This window comes from Trachinotus anak, unplaced genomic scaffold (assembly GCF_046630095.1).
Source record: "Trachinotus anak isolate AG129_WGS33_773 ecotype Australia unplaced genomic scaffold, CSIRO_AGI_Tana_v1 ptg000032l, whole genome shotgun sequence".
In the NCBI taxonomy this organism is placed as follows: domain Eukaryota; kingdom Metazoa; phylum Chordata; class Actinopteri; order Carangiformes; family Carangidae; genus Trachinotus; species Trachinotus anak.
In genome coordinates, this window is record NW_027273883.1 from 28,846,215 (window position 1) to 28,852,742 (window position 6,528).

Here is a 6,528-nt window from a genome sequence, read left to right on the forward strand (position 1 = left end):
GAGCCCACCACACACCGGAGAGGCCCCAGACCCCCAGCCCCCTTCCCACCAGCAGGGCAAACCCCAGCCCGCTGCGGCGGCCCGGCACTCCGGCCCCAGTGACCCTGCAGGACAAATGGGGGAAGGATGGCAGATGGAGTCCCCCCCACCCCCCCGCCGTAAGCCAAACCTGGGGGGATAGAGTATAGCAGACCCCCCCACCAAGCCCCAAACCCAATCCCCCAATTTCACCGGTAGGGCCCAGAGCATCCCAGAATTGCCCGGATTACCCTTTGAGGTCCCAAACCATCACAGCATGGCCCAGGCCCCCACCTGGCCTGCCACCCACTAGAGGAGGCTGCCCACCCCCACCAGGGCCACCTGCCATATCCCTGCAATGGATCTTTTCCCCCCAAATGGCAGGCTCCCCGCACAATCCACACGGGACCACAGACAGATGGATGGGGGGGTCCCTTGAGCTACCCTCGCCTCACCCCCCGTCTGGTGTGGGTGCAAAGTGTGTATGTGTGGGTGTACGTGAGTGAGTGAGTTCGGTGTGTGGGTGACAATGGTGCATTAAAATCGGGGAAGCAGTCAGGCCATGGGCGCCCCACCACTAGTAGGCGGTTGAGTCCTATCTGCCCCTCCCTACCCCCAAGGCCCTAGTGTCATATAGCTTGTGGACATGTGGATGACTGAGGTGTATTAGAATAGGGGGAGCGGCCGGGGCGTGGGTACTACACCACTGGTAGATGGCAGAGTCCTGATTTCTGGTTTCCGGTTTTTGGTTGGGGTAAACATGTATATGTTTATCCACTGTGATATTATCAGTGCAGTACTTTATGTAGCATAGGTCAGTTTCTGAGGACAGTTTCTGTGTACTCTGCTACATCCAATTGTTCAAATATGGGCTCCCTCAGGCCAAGTTTTTATAGTTTTTATTGTTGGCTTGGTTTTCCCTCAGAGGGGTGTATATGCTGTGATGAGGAGCAGTGAGATGGTCTGACAGGCCGAGCTCTGTAAGAGGCAGTACTCTTTATGCATGCTGTAAGTTGGAATAGACACAATCCAGTGTATTCTTCCCCCTGGTGGGACACTGTACATACTGTACAAATTTGGGGAGCACAGTCTTTAGGCATGCTTGGATAAAGCCCCCAGCAACGATGTATACTCCTTCAGGATAAGCCTGTTGATGTTTGTTGATAAAATCGTGTAGGTGGGTGAGAGCTGTGGTAATGTTAGCATCGGGAGGAATGTAAACAGCAGTGATGATTACTGTAATCTCTCTTAGCAGACAAGCTGTCCATGTGGCAAGTACGATGTTAAGCAAGTACATACAACCGTACAAACAAGTCCTAGTGCACACCTCCCACACTACACACATTAGCACAACCCAGCACTGTAACAGAGAGCCAAAAGCCACTGCATCCATGTGCTGTCATCTTGCCATCTTTGCCAACACATAGTAGACTAACAATTGACAGATGCTCAAGTTGCCACATTACAAGTGTCACTCAGTCGAGTACCCCTTAAAGCAGCCCAAGGGGTTGAATGGCATTTCACAGGGGGAACCTGGAGGCCCTTGATCCTGTATCATGAGGCTGCTCCCTCTAGTTCCACCCTCTGTGTCCATACATTGCTGAATTTCAGAGTTGCTGGGCTGACCTCAAGGTATTTCTCCACCTACCCAGTGACTGCAGGGCCTTGGGCCCTATGAAGGACACAGCATCTAGACCAAGCCATGATATAGCCAACTGAATGGGAATCTGCTCCTGATCCCTTAGAACCTGTCACTGAGGGGAGGGAGGACTTTTTTTCCTCCTGCTCTCTGTCTTCCCTATCAGAGAGGAGATTCCCTGAGGCCACAATAGACAGTAAGTCCTCTTCATGTCAGTCAGACAGGAGCAGCGGGAGGGCCCCCATTCTGTAAATTTAATAGGGCCTTAATTTGGGCAAACTCTGAGGCCAATGCATTTACATCTTTAGCCAAAGGTTCATGATGCTTCTGTTTCTTCCTTATGTTGTAGCTGTTATTCTCTGTATGCTTGTGGCATTTTGAATTTAAGGGGGGGCATATATGTGCATATATTCCTGAAAAGGGTAAGCCAGGCTCAGCAACTCTACTGTCATACCTGGCCAACTTCGTGGCCCTCTCTGCAACAGCATCCAGCGGCAACTAGTGCTGGTGTTATTTGCCAATACCTGCGTTGATGATTTGTGTCTGCCCAAAAATCTGAAAGGAGTGTAGCTCCATGGATAAGGTGTTCTAACAGGTGGCTCATCCATACACCACAAAAACACTGCCAAGGCGACTGCACCTCAGCGCATGTAGCTCCCTAAAACTGTCAGGCTAGCAATGTAGTAGTAGAGAGGGAAACACTCAGCTACAATACCACCCAATGCAACACCTGTAGCACCCTAGACCAGTGATGTAGCAGTAAAGCGAGAAAACTCTCAGCTACAGTGTAACCTGAAACGGCACCTGTAGTGCCGTTAGACCTGTGATGTAGCAGTAGAGTGAGAAAAACTCAACCTCAAACCCACTTACAGAGCACCTGTAAGTCCGTGAGGCCAGCTATATGACAACAGAGTGAGAAAACAATCCACTGGAAAAATTTAATTGTGCAAGTGTTGACAGACAATTCACACAAGTCAACCTAGCATATACAGTTGTGTTCAAAATAATAGCAGTCCCACATCACTAGCAAGATAAATCACTGTTTTTGTTCGAATTTCAACTTCTACACTGCAAGGAAGTTTCTAGAAGGTTTAGTAAAGGTATAGAAAACCAACAGACCCAACAGGCATGACGTGCATGCTGCTGATTCTGTGAAACTGAATCATTTACTGAAAGGGGCGTGTTAAAAAAAATAACAGTGCCGAGTTCAATTAGTGAGGTCATTGATTATGTGAAAAAAATAGGTGTTAAACAGGTGGCCCTTATTTAAGGATCAAGGCAACTGACGCTGCATATGCTGGCTGTGCATTTGTCCTTGAAAAACAGAGTAAAATGGGTCGTTCAAGACACTGTTCAGAAGAAGAGCGTTCTTTGATTAAGAAATTAATAAAAGGGGGGAAAACCTATAAAGAAGTGCAGAAAATGATAGGCTGTTCAGCTAAAATGATATCAAACGCTTTAAAATGGCAGCCAAAACCAGAAAGGCAAGGAAGAAAAAGAAAAATGACTATTCGAATGGATCGGAGAATAACCAAAATGGCATAGGCAAAGCCAATGATCAGCTCAAGGAGGATCAGCTCAAGGAGGATCAAAGAAGATCTAAGATTGCCTGTGAGAACTGTAACAATCAGACGACGTCTATGTGAAGCCAAGCTACCAGCAAGAAGCCCCCACAAAGTTCCATTGTTAAAAAAAAATACATGTGCTAAAGCGGTTACAATTTGCCAAAGAACACATTGACTGGCCTAAAAAGAAATGGCGTAATATTTTGTGGACTGATGACAGTAAGATTGTTCTTTTTGGGTCTAAGGGCCACAGACAGTTTGTCAGATGCCCTGCAAACACTGAATTCAAGCCACAGTACACAGTGAGGACGGTGAAGCATGGTGGTGCAAGCATCATGATATGGGGATGTTTCTCGTACTATGGTGTTGGTCCTATTTATCGCATACCAGGGATCATGGATCAGTTTGAGTACATCAGAATACTGGAAGAAGTCATGTTGCCATATGCTGAAGAGGAAATGCCCTTGAAATGGGTGTCTCAACAAGACAATGATGCCAAACACACCAGCAAGCAAGCAAAATCAGGGTTCCAGACAAACAGAATTCAAGTAATGGAGTGGCCGGCACAATCCCCGGACCTTAATCCCATAGGAAATTTGTGGGCTGACATAAAAAATGCTGTTCATGAGGCAAAACCAAGAAATGCAGAGGAATTGTGGAATGTAGTACAATTGTCCTGGGCTGCAATACCTGTTGACCGGTGCCAGAATTTGGTCGACTCCATGTACCACAGATGTGAAGGAGTTATCAGGAACCGTGGTTATGCAACTAAATATTAGTTTATGATTCTAAGGAAAGTTGAATCTTCAAGCATTTCTTAGTTTATACAGCACATTTTTGAGTTTGTAAAGAAAGATGTCAACACTGCTATTTTTTTGAACATTATATTTCTTGACTTTCTGTAAAATATTATCAAATTCAATTACTTTTTCCAATTTTCTTGCTTTGAAATAGAATGTGCAGTGTCCCCAATGTATTTGTGTTCATTAAAATACAATTTATTTGAAGAATTTTGAGGTTTACTCACCTTTTTAAAAACACTGCTTTTTTCAATTAGACCTGCAACGTGCTGCGGTAAGCGTATTGTGTCACTTCCGGTTGTTGGTGGTGTTGTTGTTTGTTGCTGCTCTTCCTGAATTCAGCTGATCCTAGTTGTATTTTTGTATACAACCGCTAATTATCTGTTGTACTGTTGAACTTCTGTTCGATCACTCTTAGCTCTCTCCTTCTCTTCGTGAGATTCTCATTAAAACACAGCTGTTTACACGCTTGCTCTGTTAGCTACTTTAGCTTAGCAGTTAGTGATGGCTTCTGTCTCTCCCTCTCCCTCTCCTGCTCTCTCTTGCTCAGCCTGCTTCATGTTTATTTACTCCTCTGCCTCCTTCAGCGATAATGGTACATGTAATAAATGTAGTTTGTTCGCAGTAATGGAGGCGAGGCTCAGTGATTTGGAATCTCGGCTCCGCACCAAGGAAACCACATCTTTAGCTTCTCCAGTTAGCTAGCCCCCAGTAGCTGGTGCGGACCGACCCAGTGTAGCTCCTTCTGTCGCTCCTTCTCTCCCCCCAGCAGCTCCCGAGCAGCCGGGAGGTCAGGGCGCCTGGGTGACTGTTCGTAACAAGAAGAAGCTTAGTCCTAAACAAAAGCTCACGGCTCACCACCAACCTGTTCACATTTCTAACAAGTTCTCCCCACTCAGCGACACACCCGCTGGGAAGCAAACTCTGGTCATTGGTGACTCTATTCTGAGAAACGTGAAGTTAGCAACACCAGCGGCCATAGTCAAATGCGTTCCTGGGGCCAGAGCGGGCGACATTGAATCAAATCTGAAGCTGCTGGCGAAGGATAAACATAAATACAGTACGATTGTAATGCATGTTGGCACTAATGACACCTGATTACGCCAATCGGAGATCACTAAGATTAATGTGGAGTCGGTGTGTACTTATGCTAAAACAATGTCGGACTCCGTAGTTTTCTCTGGGCCCCTACCCAATCTGACCAGCGATGACATGTACAGCCGCTTGTCATTGTTCAACCGCTGGTTATCGGGGTGGTGTTCCGCTAACGATGTGGGCTTTGTTGATAACTGGCAGACTTTCTGGGGAAGACCTGGTCTGATTAGACGAGACGGCAAACATCCCACGCTGGATGGAGCTGCGCTCTTATCTAGAAACTTCACTGAGTTTATTAGAAAGCCAAAGCCATGACAAACCAGAGTTGAGACCAGGAGGCAGAGTCACAGTCTTACACTCTTCTCTGTGCCTCTCTTAGAGCAGTCGCCTGCCATTCACCCCCTAAAAACTGTGTCTGTCCCCTGACCACCTAAATTTAAATGTAATAAATCAAAAGTGAACAGAGGAGGAGTTAGACATCAAAACCTAATAAAAATTAACACAACTGTTATTCCAGAACCAAATAACAGGAAAATTAAATGTGGCTTATTGAATATCAGATCACTCTCAGCTAAATCTCTACTAGTCAATGATCTGATAACTGATCATCACATTGATCTGCTCTGTCTGACTGAAACCTGGTTGCAGCAGGATGAATATGTTAGTTTAAATGAATCAACACCCCCCACTCATGTTAACGTTCATATCCCTCGAAGCACAGGCCGAGGAGGAGGGGTGGCAGCCATCTATCACTCCAATTTATTCATAAATCCTAAGCCTAAGGTTAATCATAATTCATTTGAAAGCCTTATTCTTAGTCTGTCACACCCAAACTGGAAAACACAAAAACCAGTTCAACTAGTTACTGTATATCGTCCACCTGCCCCTTACTCTGAGTTCTTATCGGAGTTCTCAGACTTTTTATCTGAGTTAGTTCTCAGCACAGATAAAGTTATCATGGTGGGTGATTTTAACATTCATGTAGATGTTGAAAGTGACAGCCTGAGTATTGCATTTAATTAATTATTAGACTCAATTGGCTTCTCTCAGTATGTTAATGAACCCACTCACTCTTTTAACCATACCCTTGATCTGGTTCTGACTTATGGGATTGACATTGAATATCTAACAGTTTCTCCCAGAAACCCTCTTTTATCTGACCATTTTCTGTTAACATTTGAGTTTTCAGTCATGGACTACACAGCATCTGGGGAAAAAATCTATTACAGCAGGTGTCTGTCTGACAATACCGTTAGCAAATTTAAAGAAAGGATCCCATCAGTACTTAGCCCACTGCCATGTATCAATGCAGTAGGGAACAGCTCTCTTAACTTCATATCCACACAGGTTGATGATCTTGTTGACAGCACTGTAGCCTCACTGCGTGCAACTCTACATACTGTGGCCCCTC

At 45.6% G+C, this 6,528-nt stretch overlaps 1 pseudogene; it reads left to right on the forward strand.

Annotated features, from left to right (window-relative positions):
• The first annotated feature begins 267 nt into the window (after nucleotides 1-267).
• LOC139613278 (uncharacterized) lies at nucleotides 268-5,857 on the forward strand (annotated as a pseudogene).
• The last annotated feature ends 671 nt before the right edge of the window (nucleotides 5,858-6,528 follow it).